The 20,767-nt window shown below is 40.5% G+C and overlaps 1 long non-coding RNA gene across 1 annotated transcript in view; it reads left to right on the top strand.

Annotated features, from left to right (window-relative positions):
• Positions 1 to 308: 308 nt before the first annotated feature.
• The window catches only part of LOC132015205 (uncharacterized), a 41,377-nt gene continuing 20,918 nt past the window's right edge, over positions 309 to 20,767 (top strand). Inside the window, exon 1 of the long non-coding RNA XR_009403584.1 lies at positions 309 to 450. This is a non-coding gene — a long non-coding RNA (uncharacterized LOC132015205). The remainder of the gene's footprint in view (positions 451 to 20,767) is intronic.

Raw genomic sequence — 20,767 nt, 5'->3', positions numbered from 1 at the left:
ACTCTGCCAACAAACATTCTTTTTTGGAGTTTTAACCTAATTTCCCAGAGTTGCCTGGTCTATCTTTCTTCTCTAATTTTATAATGTCCTACCCCAGTCTTTAAGGTCTCAGTTGGTTAATGTTTAATGCTCTCTATGACCAGTGTTTGATATTTGCACTTTATAGGGCTAACCAAATTTGTAGAGCAAATTAAAAGTGTGCAGGTCTTTGGCAAGCCACGTTTAGATATGTGTTGCTCAGAAACCGTCTCCTTGTTCAATACTGCATGCCCCAAATAGTTTCAATTAACTCTTTTCCTTTCCGGCAAGATCTGCAGCTCTCCGCATTGCTTTTTGGGAGCGATTACTTCCTAGATTTACAAATGTCACAGCCTCATATGCTTCTGCTTCCAGAAAGCACATCGCAGCAGAGAGCTTCATTTCTGTGTGAAGCGAGAGTAACAGCAACAGGTAACCTATTAAACCAGATTGACCAAAGACCACAAAAAAGTACACTGGAGAGGGAGCAGGGGAAGTTGGGGGAGGAGGATGTGTGTGAGGGCAGGAGGGGTAAGAACTGTAGAGTTGCTATTTTCGTTTAAAAAAAAAAAAAAAGAAGCTATGCTTATTCTTAAAAAACACAGAGGTGTGGGACTCATGGATGGCTCAGTCAGTTAAGCATCTGACTGTTGATCTTGGCTGAGGTCATGATCTCGGGGTCCTGAGATGGAGCCCTACATCGGGCTCCAAGCTCAGTGGGGAGTCTGCTTAATATTCTGCCTCTCCCTCTGCTCCTCCCCCAGCTTACTCTCTCTTTCTGTAAAATAAACAGATCTTTAAAAAAAAAAAAATACAGGTGGAATAACACACAGATTAGGTAAAGAGCCATTGCTGTAATTACCTCAAGAAATATATTATTTTTCTTACCCATGGGTTTAACTTCATTTTTTGGTTTTGTTTTGCCTTGTTTTGTTTTGTTGTTGAACAAAGTGAAAGGGCAGTATGGTATGTATCACACAACAGACAGGGTTGGGGGAACCAGAGCTTGGGTTTCATGTCTAGTAAAAGGGCCAGATTCACGTAGGATGTTGGTCACGCCCTGTCTTTAATCTCCCTGGGCATCACCCACGGAGGAAGAGAGTGCTGTGATCTCTGGAATGTCTTCTAGTTCAGGCATATAGGGATTCAATCCTATCTTTAGCCCCAGTCATAAAATTCTAGGGGAGTGGGAGGTGGGACTTACACGAACCTTCTTAAAGGACATAAATCTCAAAAATAATTGTCAAATAGACTACAATTTAACTTGAATTTTCCTTGAAAAGTATCTTGCTTGTGGCTGGTTGTTAGCCATTTTTTCCCTCCCTCTTTCCAAGCCAATACTCTCTTTCAGCTTTGTTGAGAGACCCCAGTTTTGACACAGTGTGAGAAGATGTGAAGTAGCTTCTGGGATTTAATCAGCAGATGAAAATGAGGAATCCTCAAACTGTAGGGTCATTGATGGACTTGGGGACTCAGATTTCCTGGGGGTCAGATTTCCTGTCTCCTCAAAATTCCAGAGAGAGTCGGGCCAGGTCCAAAGTGATAGCTGCTTTCCTGGCACATGGGTAGTGACTGAATACTAATGTGTTTAACATTTGGACTTATTTTTAATCTACTGTATTAGGAGCACAAATTAAATCAAGAACAAAATGTTACCAATGTTGTTTTTTTGTTCCTGCATATGCATATATCCTTAACACTGTTTTGCATTCCCTTGTGCTAGGAAGCTCCCCATCTGACATGGACTTATTTCATAACATGAGTTTTTTTGTTTTGTTTTGTTTTAAGAGCAAATATATGTGGAGGAAAAAGAGAAACAAGGAGCTGAATTTCCACCCCATGCAGCCCCCCGGCTTCAAGAAATCACTGCAGTACAGATTTTAACAATTAACATTCCTGTAGTGCAAGTCGTTCTGGATGGAGCTAATAAATGTTTTCAAACACTCCCCAGCTCAAATACACGTTCAGCTTATTTTCTGTCATTTGATGGCATGAGTGGGTTGAGACATTCCTCTAAGCCCCCCCTTTTTTATTCCTTCTAGTCAAAGAAAGAGATCTTATCTCCCTACCCACCCTAACTCACCCCCTTCCTCTGCTCTCCCGGCTCTGTGCCTACTTTACTGAAACCTGACTTACAGGTCAGCAGGCTGGTAGCATTAATTTTACTCTGTGAGGAACACCAAGCATTTTGGCAAGGAAACATGAGAACCCTGTTATAATATTACCGTTTTTCTAAATTAAATATTAGGAAAAATTAAACCAAATTGTGACGCATAGTGCAATGGAAAATATTTCTCCTCCAAACACTTCCCTGTGATAAATGCCTGTGTAAGGAAAGCACCATAAATATGCACTACATTAAAAACCTAGATTATTCAGGTTTTAAGACTTATAGCTAAAAGTGGTTTAATGTTTCATGCCTAATAATAGATTACTCCTATCACATTTCTAACCTTTATTTCTCCTAGCTTTGAAGTCCAGCCATATAAAGGTTGTTTGTAGAACCACACGAAAGTTAAAGCAAATATTACTTAGAATGATTCATACCAGCAAGAATTTGCAATGAAGGCAGAGGCCTGCGTGTATGTGTGTGTGTGTGTGTGTGTATGTGTGTGTGTCTGAATCAAAGGAAATGAAATGTTTGTAATATTTTTTGGTTGATAAATTTATTAAAACATTTTAGAGGCTTGTAGTAGAGGCACAGCTGACATAAACAGACTGACTGGAAACAGATTATATTCTGCTCTGTGGGGGAGGCAGAATTTAGAGGGGGAAAAATTCCCTGGATTTCAAAAATTGCCACCAGGTCACAGCAATACTTAATTAACTGAATACATTAACGGAAGGCTATAACATAGATGCTAAAAAGGGGGGGTGGAGAGCATGAAGTTCATTTAATCCTCTGTTCTTTGCTTACAGATTAGCCTTTCAGAATGAGCAACCTGCCTTTTTTTTTTTTTTTTTTTTAAAGGATCCATTTACCTTCCAGAGCTTTTCATAGCAAAACATTTTGCATGGTTGCAAAAGAAATTAATTTGTTGCCAGTTGCTCCATACTGGCAGGAATTCTGAATAAAGAATGTAAGCAATCTATCTTTGTTTGCAAGATATAATTAATCTGGCAGTTAAAATTCTTTGGAAACATTCTGATGACTTATGTGGAAAAGTAGCGCAGCATTTTCAAAGAAAACTCAGAACTGTATGCAGGGAAAGATAAAAGATATATGAAGTGTTTGTTCTAAGCGATACTATTCATTTAAAGATCATAATGTAACCCCACCCTAGCAATTATTGTGAAAAACAAGACAAATCTCTGTCTATAGCTTTCTGACACAGTCTTGATTTGAGAAACAAAATAAGCACATTACTGTTATAGTCTAATAGACTGCAAGCTGTTTTATTAGTCAGCTGAATCCTGTTTTGCATAAAAAAGAACTCTGTTTGCTATCAAGAACACATTTACATTAATATGACTTTGACAAAGTAAAATAAAATCGCATTAAGATGATGTAAGTAGATAAGACAATGAAATCTCTGTGAGAGAGTTTTGGCATACACTAATTACAGTCAAGTCCCTGCAGGAAAAGAACATATTTTTACACCAACTATCCATGTGTTTAAAAATGTAGAGAGCCCAAAATGCAATCCTTGGTTTAGGTATTTCCTGAATACATTGTGTTTCTGAGGTAGTTTTTTTTTTTTTTTTTAAAGGAGCCTGCCTGATAAATAACACTTTCATTTACTATAATAAAAACAAGTTTCTTTCTGAATACTAGCCTGTAATCATCCTGATTATTTTAAGGGACTTTCCAATATAGGGCAACTGAAAACAAGGTTTTAGATTACATGGTAATTTAGGAATGCATGAAAAGCTAAGCAGTTACCATAATAGGGTTCTGGATAAACTTCATGGTTTTTAGAGCAAAACATAACAACATATGTTTTGTGATTTGTTTCAATGATTTTTCTGTATTTTTTTTGTTCAGGTTCTATCAAAATATTTGGAGGCCTCATCTGTGTACAGCGTTTTTATAACCTTATTTTGAAAACTTTGATGTCTTCTCTCTTTATTCAGTCATTAAAAGAAAGGCAGTGATGGATGATGATAATGCTGTGGATTTTATGACTAATCAGTTCTTGGCAGTGGCCATATTTCTTCCACAGTGAAACTTTAATATTCTTTTGGCCTTGTATAGACTTAAAAAATTGGGGGTGGGGTGGGAGACTCTGGTACTCCGGCTACTTATTAAGTATTGCCAGTTAGCGCTCAGAAGTTAGCGCTCTGATACGACACCTGACAAAAAGAAACAATCAGGAAGGAGGCTTTCTCCTCCTGCCTGGCGGCTCACAAAATTTGGGTGCCCTGTAATTGCGTTTTCCCCTATGTTTTAAAAATAAAAGTATGGAGGAAAACCAGAGACTCTAGAAAATATGAGAAGGAAGAAAGTCTCCTAGGCGTGAGATGGCCAGCCATTTGCATTTCCTCTTCTCCAACGGTCTTTGTGATGATGCAATTTTTAGGAGGAGCCTGACTTTCTGCCTGGAGCCTTTGATGTATTGTTCTTGAAGTTGCAACAACAAACACCAGGTGTCTCCACTTAGCTGAGCTAAAGTTTCTAAAAAGGAAGGCCCCTTTGCCAGGAAAAGTTGAAGCAGCCTTCCCTTTCCCTAGAGCTCTTGGCTACTGCCTAGATAAGCCCAGAAGGACTGGCAGGTCCCAGTGAAAGGGAGTTCATTCACTGATGGGTGTTCAGGTTAGACTCATTTAAGCTGTTGACTCAAATCAGATCTATAAGGGGACCTGATTTTTATGTGGAAGTCATGAAGACTGTTGCCTTTGGAAACATTGGTAACCTGGGGAAGGTGTCTAGTGAACCAGGTAGCAGTGACTGGAGTTACATTCTTGAGTTGCTCTGACAAAGACTCGCCATCTTGGAAAGCAAGAGGCCAGTAGCCTGGTGGATGGGAGTCTTCTTCTTGTGAAAAAGCCAACTCAACAGGGTGTATTCTGCTTGGGGACAATTAGAGTGAAGACCCAGCAGCTGATGTGTGGGCTTCTTCTCCACCAGTGGCCAATACCTCAAATTCCAAGTAGCTATTTTCATTAAAATTATTCATTTCTTCAACAAAAAGCATTTGTTGCCAGGTACTGTTCTAGTGAATAAGCTAGACAAAATTCTTTCATTTGATGTCAAGGGTGACAATTGAGGCCAGTGTTTGCAAAAACACTATGTTTGTTTTGGCATTCCAAGTATGGTAAGATTCTCTGCTGAGAAAAGATTTCTTATTTCCTTATGCTCTGGAACTGCTGGGTGAGCAGGGATCTAGATGTAGAGCTTCTTAAAACTTCTTAGTAGACTTAATGTGCTCGTTTGTATTGCCCCTTTCCAAGAGATGTCCTATTTTCCTGAGGTAGGCAAAAACTTAGATTTGGAATGTGGAAGGAGGCAAAAGCAAAACAAACAAACAAACAAAAAAAAAAACAAATAAAAACAAAGCCAATAACAACAAAAAGCAAGCCCCCAAACCAAACCAAACCAAACCAAACCAAACCAAACCAAAAAAAAAGCCCACTGTGCTTGGAAGCTACCTGTTCAAGGAAGGTGATATTTGCCCCAGAGAATATAATTGTGGAAGTAGTACTGATCCCAGTATAGGGGGAAGCTCTGTTCCCCATGGGTTCTGAGTAGCCTTCAAACAACCACATGGGAGATGGGAAAGCTAAGAGATATGGGTTCTAATCTCAGCTCTGCCTCTAACTAGCTATGCAATGGTGGATAATTTGCTTACCCTTTTTGATCTTAATTCCTCATTCCTAATAACCAGCATTGAATATGTATTAAGTCACTTAATCATCAAAAGAGCTTTAGAGGGTAGATTAAGTTGTTACCTCTATTTTATAGATAAGGAATCTGAATAACAGATTAAGAAACTTATGCAAGGTCACACAACTAGAAAGTGATGGTGCCAAGAATATTCAAGGGCAATTTTGGACCAAATGGTTTCTTCTTCAGGATCTAATATTCTATGATTTTAGGAGAGTGGGCTTTGCTATGTCTTGTATTTATTGTGATAGGGCAGTCAAACCTCTAAGCAGAAACCATTCATCAGTCAGCAGATTTATTGAGGCATGTACTCTGCACCAGAATTAGCCAAGACCCTAGGGAATCCACTGGGAGCAAGATAAAGTCCTTGCCCTCAGGACCTTATAGTCTAGAGGGGGTGTGGAAGGGGACTGGTAAACAGGCAGTCCCTATGTGTAACAAAAATAGTCATTATCACTAACATTTCTATAGTGAATCATAGTATTAAAATATTGTGGCAGACTCCTCATAAAAGCCAAAAGTAGAAACAACCCAATTGCCCATAGATTGATGAATGAAATAAACAAAATTTGGTCTATTCACACAATGGAATATTATTCAGCCATAAAAAAGGAATGAAGTATTGGTAATGATACAACATGATGGAACTCCCAAATCATCACGTGAAGTGAAAGAAGCCAGACACAAATGCCACATACTATATGATTCCATTTACTTGAAATGTCCAGAATAGGCAAACCCATAGAGACAGAGAGCAGATTAGTACTTGCCAGGGACATTAGGGAATGACTATTGTACGGGATTGTTGTATTCTTGGGGGGGTGTTGAAATATTCTGTGATGGTTGTACATCATTGTAAGTACTAAATGCTCCTAATGATAAATTTTATGCCAAGGGTGTTTTACTACAATTTAAAAAATGATAATAGATAAAGCCAGAATTATTATTCCTATTTCAAATTAATAAATCCCTATTCAACACCTGTATTGTGGAAAGTGGCTCACTAGTGTTGTGGCTATAAAGGTGAATAAGATATAATCCCTCTCCTAACAGATTTTATAATCTACTTACTGGAATAAGAGAAGATCAACAATGAATTGCATTGAAGCATAATTAAATCATCTTTATAATGGCAGAAGGGGCACAGATGAGGAATATTGAGGATAAAGGAACAATTCATCACAAAGGCATGCCAAAAACACAAGTGCCAAGCACAAAACCCCAATGGCATTTCTTGTTGTGATGGTGACATAAAGCAGGGATTGGCGCACAGCCACGCGATAGTCATTGGCCATGAGAGCCAGGAGGTAGCGGTCAGTGGAACTAAAGGTGGTGAGGTGGAAGATGGAGCGGTGTAGTGTGTGTAGATAAAGCTGCCCCATGCTCCAACAACATGGCTATCATCTGAGGCACAGTAATAGATGCGGGGCAGATGTCATGGAAAAATAGTGACTTGGGACCACAAAAAAAGAAACAATTCATTTTCTACTGAGGTTGTTGGACAATCCTCATGAAGGAAATGGTGCTTCTTGTGTCTTGAAGTTTGAATAGAAATTCAAGTGATGAAGAAGAGGAAAGCAACGGAGAGGATAAATCACTTGCTGAAGGTCATGCAGCAGTAATGAAGCAGAAATTGTCAGGCCCCCCGTCCTGATTGAAGACACCTTCAATCCTCCTTATTTGTGGATTCCAGGCTTGTGAATTATTTGTAACTCCCAACCAATATTTGGGACAGTTTTGCAGATTTAGTGGGCCCGTGAAGAGTGGTGAATTGAGTCACTGGGCAGGTGTGTTCCCAGCAGAGGGCAAACGAGGCAACATCTGCCTTGTTTCCTCTCTCAGGGTGTAAACACATGTCCTTTTCACAGTAAGTGTAGTGTCGTGTTTTCACACTTTTGTGCTTTTTGCTGGTGATTTCACTCTTTAAAGTGGCCCCTGAACACTGTGCTGTCTGGTGCCCCCAAGTGCAAACCAGCTGCAGTGTGTTTTGTAGAGAAAAGGGGTTAGATAAGCTTTGTTCCCGCTTGAGTTATAGAGCTGTGGGCTGCGAGTTTTATGTTAACGAACCAATAATGTATGTTTAATAAGGTGTCTTTAAACAGAAACACATACAAAAGTAGGTTGTATGTGGATAAATTGATGAAATGTTGGGACCAGAGGCTCATAGGAACCTAACCTTGTATTTCCCCTAGGAGCGATGCATTGTTCAGTGTTCATGAATTCAGTGTTGTGGCAACTTTATTGAACCTGAGTAAATATAAATACTCAGAACAGACTGGCCTTCTCATTATTCTTTACTCCCAGGTTGAATTTGGACCATTCTTTCTCTACTCATCACTCATCATCAACTCCCACCTCCTGGCTAAACACACACACACGCGCGCGCACACACACACACACACACACACACATTTTTCCCCAGAACTGTTTACATAATTTTTAGGATTCAGAGCAAAATAAAAATGCATGGCTCCTGTGCACATACTCCATACCCATGAAGCTGGTACTGCTTCTCCCTCCACCTTATCAGCCATGTCCTCACTTAAGTGAGTGTCTTTCTTTCTTCTCTGGAATTAAGAAAATCTGATCACTGCTCGCTCTACATCCTTTGAGATAAGAAGTTTACCAAGCCATTTGAACTTACCAGATGTCCCTGGGGGAAGAGGATAATATACTTTCAGACACACAGTCTGTGATGACTTGGTAGCTGAACGGTTGGCTTGGCCTTTGGCCTCCTGGAGTCAAGTGACTTGGAGGGGGTTTTGTTTTCTCACCAGCAACCAGCCAGCGTCATGTGGGCTTGCATAGAAGAGCAAAACAGGGCCACAGAGCTCCACTCTGCCTCTCTTCATTCCCCAGGGTCACATTCCCTGCAAGAAGTCTCCTTAATGAGTTGATAGGTCCCAATTTAGCTCCCTGAAGTTCCTGGACAACACTGGAGTCTTGGCAGCCTCTCACGGGTGGCCTTCGTTCAAGGACTGCGGCCATCTCCAGTTCGATGTCCAGACTTCCAGGACAGAAGCAGGGCGAGGGCGGGCACTGGACTCCTGAAGTGGATTTGCTTGGCTCAGAACTTGCTTTTTACAAAACTTGTGACTTAAGTCTTCAGTGAGGAAAGGAAGGGAGGGGAAGAGTGGACATTTAGGAGCAAGGCAAGGAAGGCAGATCCCTGGAATGCATTTCCGGATCTGGGCTTTCCTCAATCCTGCTCAACCTCTTACCCGGTAGGAATGAGGTGACATCTGGGAAAGCATGCAGGCTTGTGAGGAAGCAGGCCGAGTTTCCTTTGGGAAGGGAGGGCCCAGTCGGCTGGGTTCCCTATTTGCTCCCTTGCTGTTCACAGACCTCTCTACCTGTCACCTCTCTGTGGCCACATATCACAGGGCCTTCAGGGCCATCTTATTCCAGGAAGCCTCTGAGCCTGGGGCATGTAGGAGGCTGTATTAGCTTGCCAGGGCTGCTTAACAAAGATGGGGCTTAGAGTGTGGAAATTTATTGTCCTACAGTTCTGGAGGCCAAAAGTCCAGGAGCAAGGTGTTGGCAAATTTGGACCCTTTTGAGAGCCATGAGGGAGAATCTGTTCCAGGCCCCTGTCCCAGCTTCTGGTGGCTTGCTGGCCGCCTCTGGCATTTCTTGGCTTACGTTTACATCCCCCTGATCTGGATGTTCACGTGGTATTTTCCCTCTGCCTCTGGTTCCAAATTTCTCCTTTTTTTTTTTTTTTCTTTTAATAAAAACACTTATAAGGCCCATCTTACTCCATTATTAACTAATCACATCCACAATGACCCTAATTCCAAGTAGGGTCATATTCTGAGGTACTAGGGGTCCAGACTTCAACATATGGAATTTGGAGGACTCAATGCAATCCAGAACAGAGGCTGTGGTAGGAATGAAGAACGGCGGTGAGATTTTTAGCAAGGTGGGTGCTGATGGAAATGGGCCAGACAACAGTGCTGCGTGTGGATGGGGAAGGAATGGGACTTTGACTTATACATGTGCTGTGGAGCCAGGCTGTAAACTGCTATGAAAGCCAAGATAGTGAAGTCACACTTGGTGTAAAGGGTAGGTGGGAGCCACTGTAGACTCTTGAGCCAGATTTGGAATAGGGTAAAAATGGCATTTTAGGCCACTGGCTCAGGCAGGTGTATGGAGGATGAATTGCAGGGTCTGTCAGCAGAGTGTGTGTGGGGGTCATGGTGGGGAGAGGAAGGAAGGGGGAGGGGAGAAGAAGGAGAGGGAGGGGAGGGGAGGAGAATAAAGGGCGGGTCTAGTTGCCCTCTGGCTACCACCTTGGGAGTAGAATGGAAAGGCTGTAGACTGTGAGAGTTTTTAAAGGGAAAAGAAGATGGTAGGATTTGATTCATTAACTGGGTTCAGAAGATGGGAGCAGTCATGATAGGAACCAGGATCTAAGGTTGAGAAGGGTAAGTCGGCATGGATGTTCATCCATGGGCACGCTCAGGTGAAAAACATAGTTTGGAATGTTCCGTGTTTGAAATGCTGTGCAGCATCTAAGAGGACATTTGCTCTGTTCAGAGGTCAGCAAACATTTTTTGTAAAGGGCCTGGTAGGAAATATTTTAGACTCTATGGGCCACAGGGTCTCTGTCTTAACTATTCAGCGTCTGGTCCATCAGGAAAGTAGGTGGTAGCCAATATGTAAATGAACGGGCGTGGCTGTGCTTCAATAACACTTTATTTACAAGAACAAGCAGTGGGCTGGATTAGGTGTAAGGGCAGTAGTTTGGTGACTTCTGCTCTAGATGACCGGAGCCATGATACAACCCACACGTTAAAAGGAGGGAGAACACACAGGTCCTTTAAAGCTGGTTTTGAGATCTCTTTTGGACTGATGAATAGTTCATATCCAGTGGAAGTCTATAGTATCAACTGAAACTTACTTTTTCATGCATGTAGCATTTTATTGGGAATCCACTAGGTGCCAAGGATGTTTGCATGTTATCACTGTCACTCTCCACTGACAACTTTGTGAGTTGGCCAACTCTTATTCCCATCCTGCAGTTGAGGAAACTGAGGCAGCCCTGAGTAAGGCAGCATGGAGTTGTTTACTTTTTCCTGACTAGGAAGTTTAACCTGTCTCTGGGTAGAGGTCTTTCACTCAGGCAGGAAGTTGGCCTGGGCTTGACGGTTTGCCCGAGGCAGTATCAAATTTAACACCTGCTTACATGTTGTCAAAATTTTAACTTTGCCCCACAATTAGCAGTCTTCTGGATAACTGCACTCTGTGTTCTTGCTAGAGAGTAAGGCCCTGGAACTGTATCACATCTACAACTTGTTCAGAGCCTGGAAGAAAGAAAAGTTGAAGAAGAATAATTTAAGGCTCATGTAATTTGCCCTTTTCTCTAGATTACCTACATTTTCCCCTTTGATCGAGTTGATTGCTGGGTCCCTCACAGAATATTTCTCATATAATTTAAGACTTCATCTTGGTCTCTTTGCTGGAATTGCTGCAGAAAAGTTGTGTGGATTTTGATGGAGCTGAGAATTGTCATTGAAAATACCATTTATTACATTCCCCCAAATATTGCTCCCTGTGAGAAAGTTATCTCAGAATTTAACATAAGGAAATTTCTTCTCTTCTGAGAAAATATGATTCTGTTTCTCCCTAAAGAGAACCACACAACTAATTGTGTTTTCTGTTTTGATTGGACTTCCAGGAAGCTCAGAGCCATGTTTAAAGCACAAAGATAACAACTATTGTCACTGACTACCAACTGTTTTCAAGACTGAATCTCCCTTTTGGGTCCTATTTTATTAATTTTCTTTTTTCTACTATAAGCTCCTTCAAATACTTCTTAAAGAGAAATGAGTGTTTCAAAAACATAAATTTAAATTGAATTGATTCAGAATTAGAGAGTTTTTCAGCCAATCAAATAGTACCCTAAGTTCCATTAGACTAAAGAAATATATTAAAAAAGACTTTATGACTAAGGGCAGACATTTGCTTGTGTAACTGTTAGAGGATACATGGTGTTTGCCCTATGATGACAGATTATTTCTCATCTGTTGAGTCACCTGCCCAGAAGGATTACTGCATATATTTGCCTTAACACTAAGTACTGGGTAAGATACGGAGGATGCGATGAAGCATGAGGTTTGGTGTTAGAAGACCTGAGAACCTGTTTTAACTCTGCCACTAAACAGTCATGTGACTTCAGGCCAGTGTTCCTAACCTCAGAGCAATGATTTTGAATGTGCCTTTAAATTAACCTTCTGTGTACTAGTGTATACTTGCTGCTGTCTGCCATTCACTCTCTTGTGTTGTTCCTCGAGTGAGTGAGTGAGTGTGTGTTGTATACATTCATATGTATACATTCATTGAGTTGTATAAACCACATTAATTCAAATAGATTTGAGTAGCTAACAAAGATGAGTGCAATAAAATGAGATGAAATGAACTGAAACAAATAAAAGACAAGTTTCTGCAGAGAGAAGAAACAAGACTAGAAAGATGAGAAGATAGATAGGTAGTAGGTAGACACCTGTCGAATACAACACCAGTATCCATCTGCCTGTGGAAAGCCCATTTCGTTTCCGCACAAACACAGATAGCCTTGGAAATGGAAGCAAAATGGAGTAAGAGTGTGAAGAAATCTTTGTCTTAAGTTAAACTTAACCAACACATGACAGAAACATAGCATGCGTTGATTGAGTGTTAGAAATGAGTTGCTGAGTCATCGAGCTCTAAAGGTGCTTACTGGATTCGGTAAATGGAAACTTCTCCAGCCCAAGGTGCAGCAGGGAAGCTCATGAGATTTGCTACAGTGGGACCAGAAGGCATTTGGCTCCCAGTGACTGCTTGTGGCTCGAAGAGAATGAGCAGGGCCTCTGAGAACTGGGCAGATGGTGGCAGGGAAAGTAAAAAACAGAAAAGGAAGTAGCTTGGGGAATTCAACAAATGGCACTTCTGGTGAACTTAGTGAGTAATAAGGTGATAGAGGGGCCATTCCTCTTTATGGGAAACATTCTCTGGTGAGCTTTTCGAATGGGAAATTCTCAAATACTCTAATGCGCTGATATGAAAGATTTATGTAGCAAGAGGCCTGAAGAGATAGCAGAAGGAATTTGAAGCTATGGGGGTTGGCAGTCCTGCCATTAATACTTCATTCATTTAACAAATATTTATAGAGCTCCTACCATGCACTGGATACTATGTCAATCACTTGAGGGAACGGGGCAAGGGAACAAATAATGAGTAATAGATCATATCTGTCTTTCAGAAGTATCTATCAGAATGAAGAAGCTGGCATAAAATAGATCTTATTAATTTATTAAAAGTATTTATTGAGCACCTATTATGTACCAAAGTTAGTGTCAGGTGAGATCCACAGTGCAGAATTAGAATGAACACTATCTGTCTTGAAATGTTTAGAAATCTGTAAATCAGGGAGGTGGTGGTGGTTGTTTCTGTCTCCAAAGAGAATTAACAGACTGCTGAGCGCTGCAGAGATTAAATGGAATTGGAAGGTCCAAGTAGCTAACTAATAAAGCAATAGTAAGAACAACAGAGATTCCTATTGTTTAGGTTATTTCCTGGCATATTTATTGTGAAGAGCTATTTAATATTTACATAAATGGTAGGTCTTCTTAGTTCTGAAGATTGAGGTTGCCCTGTGAAGGCCCTTTAGCTGTTGGGACATGCCCTAGTTCTTCATACTTTGAGATACAACTGAATGCTTTGAATTTCTTTGGGACTTTTTCTTATTCTTTCTCTCTCTCTCTCTCTCCCTCCCCCCCACTCCCCTCTAGCCCTGAGCTATATTGTGTGTTTTACATACATATGTTATTGAACCCTCACAAGAATCCTGGGAGGTTCTCCTCAAGGATTTTGATGGAGTCCTTTCTCACATTGAGGTCCTTCATCCATTTTGAGTCTATTTTCATGTGTGGTATAAGGAAATGGTCCAATTTCATTTTTCTGCATTTGGATGTCCAGTTTTCCCAGCACCATTTGTTGAAGAGGCTGTCTTTTTTCCATTGGAAATTCTTTCCTGCTTTGTCGAAGATTAGTTGACCATAGAGTTGAGGGTCTATTTCTGGGCTTTCTATTCTGTTCCATTGATCTACATGTCTGTTTTTGTGCCAGTACCATGCTGTCTTGATGATGACAGCTTTGTAATAGAGCTTGAAGTCCGGAATTGTGATGCCACCAACTTTGGCTTTCTTTTTCAATATTCCTTTGGCTATTCGAGGTCTTTTCTGATTCCATATAAATTTTAGGATTATTCGTTCCATTTCTTTGAAAAAGATGGATGGTACTTTGATAGGAATTGCATTAAATGTGTAGATTGCTTTAAGTAGCATAGACATTTTCACAATATTTATTCTTCCAATCCAGGAGCATGGAACATTTTTCCACTTCTTTATGTCTTCCTCAATTTCTTTCATGAGTACTTTATAGTTTTCTGAGTATAGATTCTTAGCCTCTTTGGTTAGGTTTATTCCTAGCTATCTTATGGTTTTGGGTGCAATTGTAAATGGGATTGACTCCTTAACTTCTCTTTTATCTGTCTTGTTGTTGGTGTAGAGAAATGCAACTGATTTCTGTGCATTGATTTTATATCCTGACACTTTACTGAATTCCTGTACAAGTTCTAGCAGTTTTGGAGTGGAGTCTTTTGGGTTTTCCACATATAGTATCATATCATCTGCAAAGAGTGATAGTTTGACTTCTTCTTTGCCAATTTGGATGCCTTTAATTTCCTTTTGTTGTCTGATTGCTGAGGCTAGGACTTCTAGTACTATGTTGAATAGCAGTGGTGATAATGGGCATCCCTGCCGTGTTCTGGACCTTAGCGGAAGAGCTTTCAGTTTTTCTCCATTGAGAATGATATTGCGGTGGGTTTTTCATAAATGGCTTTGATAATATTGAGGTATGTGCCCTCTATCCCTACACTTTGAAGAGTTTTGATCAGGAAGGGATGCTGTACTTTGTCAAATGCTTTTTCAGCATCTATTGAGAGTATCATATGGTTCTTGTTCTTTCTTTTATTGATGTATTGTATCACATTGACTGATTTGTGGATATTGAACCAACCTTGCAGCCCTGGAATAAATCCTACTTGGTCGTGGTGAATAATCCTTTTAATGTACTGTTGAATCCTATTGGCTAGTATTTTGATGAGAATTTTTGCATCTGTGTTCATCAAGGATATTGGTCTATAGCTCTCTTTTTTGATTGGATCTTTGTCTGGTTTTGGGATCAAGGTGATGCTGGCCTCATAAAATGAGTTTGGAAGTTTTCCTTCCATTTCTATTTTTTGGAACAGTTTCAGGAGAATAGGAATTAGTTCTTCTTTAAATGTTTGGTAGAATTCCCCCGGGAAGCCGTCTGGCCCTGGGCTTTTGTTTGTTTGGAGATTTTTAATGACTGTTTTAATCTCCTTACTGATTATGGGTCTGTTCAGGCTTTCTGAAGAGACAGCAACCTCGTCAACCTCAACCGCAGCAACATCTTCCTAGAAACATTGCCAAAGGCAAGGGAAGCAAGGGCAAAAATGAACTATTGGGATTTTATCAAGATCAAAAGCTTTTGCACAGCAAAAGAAACAGTTAACAAAACCAAAAGACAACTGACAGAATGGGAGAAGATATTTGCAAACGACATATCAGAGACATATCAGATAAAGGGCTAGTGTCCAAAATCTATAAAGAACTTAGCAAACTCAACACCCAAAGAACAAATAATCCAATCAAGAAATGGGCAGAGGACATGAACAGACATTTCTGCAAAGAAGACATCCAGATGACCAACAGACACATGAAAAAGTGCTCCATATCACTCGGCATCAGGGAAATACAAATCAAAACCACAATGAGATATTACCTCACACCAGTCAGAATGGCTAAAAGTAACAAGTCAGGAAATGACAGATGCTGGTAAGGATGCGGAGAAAGGGGAACCCTCCTACACTCTTGGTGGGAATGCAAGCTGGTGCAACCTCTCTGGAAAACAACATGGAGGTTCCTCAAAATGTTGAAAATAGAACTACCCTATGACCCAGCAATAGCACTACTGGGTATTTACCCTAAAGATACAAACGTAGTGATCCGAAGGGACACATGCACCCGAATGTTTATAGCAGCAATGTCCACAATAGCCAAACTATGGAAAGAACCTAGATGTCCATCAACAGATGAATGGATCAAGAATATGTGGTATATATACACAATGGAATACTATGCAGCCATCAAAAGAAATGAAATCTTGCCATTTGCGACAACGTGGATGGAACTAGAGCGTATCATGCTTAGTGAAAAAGTCAAGCAGAGAAAGACAACTATCATATGATCTCCCTGATATGAGGAAGTGGTGATGCAACACGGGGGCTTAAGGGGGTCGGAGAAGAATAAATGAAACAAGATGGGATTGGGAGGGAGACAAACCATAAGTGACTCTTAATCTCACAAAACAAACGGAGGGTTGCTGGGGGAAGGGGGGTTGGGAGAAGGGGGGTGGGATTATGGACATTGGGGAGGGTATGTGCTTTGGTGAGTGCTGTGAAGTGTGTAAACTTGGCGATTCACAGACCTGTACCCCTGGGGATAAAAATATATTATATGTTTATAAAAAATAAAAAAAATAAAAGAATCCTGGGAGGTAGGTGCAATTGTTACATCTCCTGAAACTAACTTGCCCAAGGTCCCACCAGCAGTCAGTAGTGGAACGTGACTTCAAATCTACATGATGTGTCTCCTTGCAGAGGTGAAGTTTGTCTCCACCTGCGGAGGCTGAAATGTGACACTGACACCCCCAGGAAGTAAGGCTGCTCTTTTTCAATGAAAAATTTGTGCCCTTCTTTCTTTTAAAAAAAGTTTTATTTAAATTCAAGTAATTAACAGTATTATTAGTATTATTATTAGTAATATTTAGTATTATAATAAAGTGTATTTTTAGTTTCAGAGGTAGGGTTCAATGATTCATCAGTTGCATACAACACCCAGTGCTCATTCCATCAAGTGCCCTCCTTAATGTCCATCATCCAATTACCCCAGACCCTCCATCCACCTAGACTCCGGCAACCCTTACTTTGTTTCCTCGAGTTAAGAGTCTCACATGGTTTGCCCCAGTGTTTATGGCAGCAATGTCAACAATAGCAAACTGTGGAAAGGTAGGGACATGTCCTTATTTCTAAACTTGAAGACACTGTCTGTATCTCCAGGAGAAAGGATAGAGTTGGAAAACCTCTCAGTCTCATGTTCCATCTTCTCAACCTGACCAAGGAAGGAACAAGATGCAGAAGCCCACACATGTGTACCTGCATCCCACCCCTGCTCCCCGAGGTCTGTGACCATTACAGGGAAGGAGTGGCTGATCTAGAACAACTGGCCTGGGGCCAAGGGATTAAATACTTGGGACACTAGGTATCTTTTTCTTTTTTCTTTTTTCCGGGATACTAACTAGCTAATTTGAATTCCATTTCTCACCCTGCTCCCTACTCATTTTTGGGTAAAACAATCATGAGAACAAGTGAGGCATCAAAAGAGAGAAGCAAGAGATATAGGCTTAGACAATTGTAATCCCTAGATTATCAAAGGTTGACACTGAAGGGGAAAACCTTATTTTCTAGAAGTGTACCAAAAGGATTAATATGTGAACTAGATGAGAAATATAGGAAATAAAAAATAAAAACAATATTACTATTGTTAGATGTTAGTGAGATGCTTATTTCAGTATTTTACATGAATTTTAAAAATTTGCATAACCATACAAAGTTGATTTTATTTTTTCTTTTTATAGTTGGGGTAAATGGAAGGCAGCTATGCTCACCACTATACCACCAACGCTAGTTGGGGTAAATGAAGATCAGAGACATGAAGACATTTGCCTAAAGTGACAGACACAGCTATAAATGGTCGACCCAGGAGTCAAACCATAGTTCCTCAACTTCTACAGCCGTTAATCAATTTACTAAATCTGACCTATGTGAAAATGGTATCAACTTTACTATTTATTATTTACCAGATTTAGTAATGAAGCTTAAGCTTCATGCCCTTTCTCTTGCCAGGGCCCTTTGTAAGATTCTGGGAGAGGTCCCAGTAGTTTTTATTTATAACTTGGCATTATTTTACTCAAAGAGTCTCTCCTCAATTATGTGAGCTTTGGACCCTACAAAACTTAAATCTGCCACTGAAAGCATGATTTTATTCTAGGCTGGATCATCACACAGTCCAGTCCTTCCATTCTTGTCTCCCACCATCCTACGGAGAATCTAGTAAACAGTTCTCTTCTCTTGGCTGGCTATTAATCTCATCCAAATTCCTAGTGTGTTCCTACTCTGGAATCTCTCTTTTTAAAAATTTTTTATTTATGTTTTTAGATTTTATTTATTTGTTTGAGAGAGAGCAAGCATGCACAAGCAGTGGGGTTGGGCAGAGGGAGAGGGAGAAGCAGGCTCCCTGCTGAGCAGAGATTCCCAAGATCACGACCTGAGCTGAGGGCCGACACTTAACTGACTGAGCCACCCAGGTGCCCTTCTTTCTCTTTTTTTAGATAAGCAAGTTGTGTTGGGGGCTGACGGTTTCAGCATAAATGTATTAATCTTTTTTCTGGCATCGCACATATAACATTGCCCATGGTGTGTTTGTAACCCCTTGTGAGAACAGCTAGTCTTCTAATTATAGTAAATGCAGTCAAGGAAAAGGGCCCAGATTTTAAACAAACAGCCATGAATTCTGCATTTGCATGTCATGCTCTGAAATCATCTTTTTCTGAGTCACGGATTATCCATTTAGATCAAGCCACAAAGAGCATCGTGTTTTGTTAAGTTGGGGCCTTTGGAAAGGGTAAAAGAATTGTAGCCAAATATACTGAGATTCTGTACTCTTTAAAGTAAAACATCTTGGCAAATCATAGTTATCGAGTGGCTACACATTCAGGACAAGAATATATTCATGCTGAGTGAACTGTATTTCCAGAACTGTGACAATGTAGAACGTACAATTACTGGCAGATTCAGTGAGCACTGGAGAACACTGAATTACTGTAAAAGTTGATTTGGAAACTAATTTGGACCATATGATTATTGGGATAAGACTTATCTTTATTTCTTACTCTATAAAAACAAACTCAGTATGTGTAAGGATGTATTAGTTCAGGCAAAAACAATGTTACTAATAAGCCTTGTGACCTTGGTGATGACGACGACGATGATGATGATGTTAATGTTGATGTTGATGTTGATGATGATAATGACTCAAGTTCATAGTTTTGATTATTGACTATGTCCGGTACCACACTGAGCACTTTACATCCATTATCACATTTAATCCTCACAACTCTATCACTGTTCCCATTTTTCAGATGAGGCCACTGAGGCCCAGAAAGGTCAAGTGACTTTCCAGATCATTTGCTAAGTCATGGACCTGGGATTTGAGCAAGATCTCATAGTAGAACCCAAGATCTTAAACAAGGTTCATGCTATTTCAACTTTTGGGGTTCTGTTTTCCAACCCATAAAATGAGGGGCTTGGCTCCCCCTGGTTTTTGTTTCTTCTAGCTGTAAAGCTCTAGGATGCTATGATTTCAATTGTAATCCTCTGGCAGCAAAAGAGCACTTGATTTTTTACTAATATGTTTGTTTTTCAAATTGATCTCTACCAGCTCAGGGTAATTAAAACCCTACAGCTCTGACATTTCCCAAATAAACAGAGGCGTGCACATTCGCCAGCTTTCATGGCAGTGCCTATGGTTCTGTTTATGCATAGCACCTAAGATAAAAATCAAATATATGGTGAAAAGTCGTGAGCTCTGTAGGAACTGAGGAATAATGTGTGTATAGCCTAGCCTAATGTCCTATAAGTTTCTGTTTCTTTCCTAATGGCAATAAGTGTTGGCTTGATGGTCCAGGGCTCCAATAACAACTTCAGATGATCTGTTGGTGAGTAGTACTTAACATTCGTGGTGGCTATGCAGTGGAACGGTGAATGTGGGCTTAAAAATGCAGAGTATTGATGTATGCAGTAGCTTGCAATCCAGGTAACCATTATGGCCAGAGTAGCAGAATTAATTTGAAAAATGCTCAGCCTTTCTGGATTAAGATGCTGTCATGGCGGAGTTCTTTATGCACAACTTTAGTTACCATGGAAATCATGATGTAGAATGTTCTAAGTTCTTGGCATCTCTGGATGGCAAGTGTTTATTTACCTTTCGTAAAGAATATATTCCTGAATGGAGGCAGAAATAGAACAGGTTTCCTACAAAGGGTATGGATGGGGGCGTTCCTTAGGTACAATGTGGCAGGACAAGGGGAGGACCATTTGCTCATTTCATAAAGAGCTACTGAGTGCTTCTTTCTTGGCTTTCTGTTGGGAGGTCTTGGCACCCAGATGAATTGTGTGAAGACTTGTCTTCAGGAGCTTGTAGTATGGGTGAGAAGCTGCATATGAAAAGCTCTCTGTATGCTTACATGGTGCACATGTTTTTCTCTACATTCATGAAGAAGATGGCACTGAGCTGAGCCTTAAAGATAAGAATTCAGACCTACAGATACTGGGATGAGAGTGGAGAGGAAGGAAAGATGGTGGAGTGGCTAGGTGAAGCAAGACAAGAGACAGACTGGGCCTTCAACAAGTCTGTCTGTACTTTTCCATTGTAGCACCATTGTCATTGTCATTGTGTTATCATTTGATTGCTCACCTTCTCCCCACACTGGAGTATAAGTTCCTTCACAGCATGGACAAGGAACAAGGTCTGTTGTTATTCACTGACATATCCCAAGTGCCTATGACCCTCTCTGGTATGTGGAAGGAGCAGTAGCTATGTATCATGTGGAGAGAAGAAAACAGGTTTGGAACAAGACTGGCTAAGAGTGGAGGGACATGCAGAATCTTGGGATCAAAGACACATTGTAGTTTAGTTATCCCAACTGCTGGACAAGTATTTTTAAAAAAGCAGTTTTACC

Source organism: Mustela nigripes, chromosome 4 (assembly GCF_022355385.1).
Source record: "Mustela nigripes isolate SB6536 chromosome 4, MUSNIG.SB6536, whole genome shotgun sequence".
NCBI classification, from domain to species: domain Eukaryota; kingdom Metazoa; phylum Chordata; class Mammalia; order Carnivora; family Mustelidae; genus Mustela; species Mustela nigripes.
Note: the sequence above shows the minus strand (reverse complement) of the source record. Positions and strands in the feature narration are given on the sequence as shown.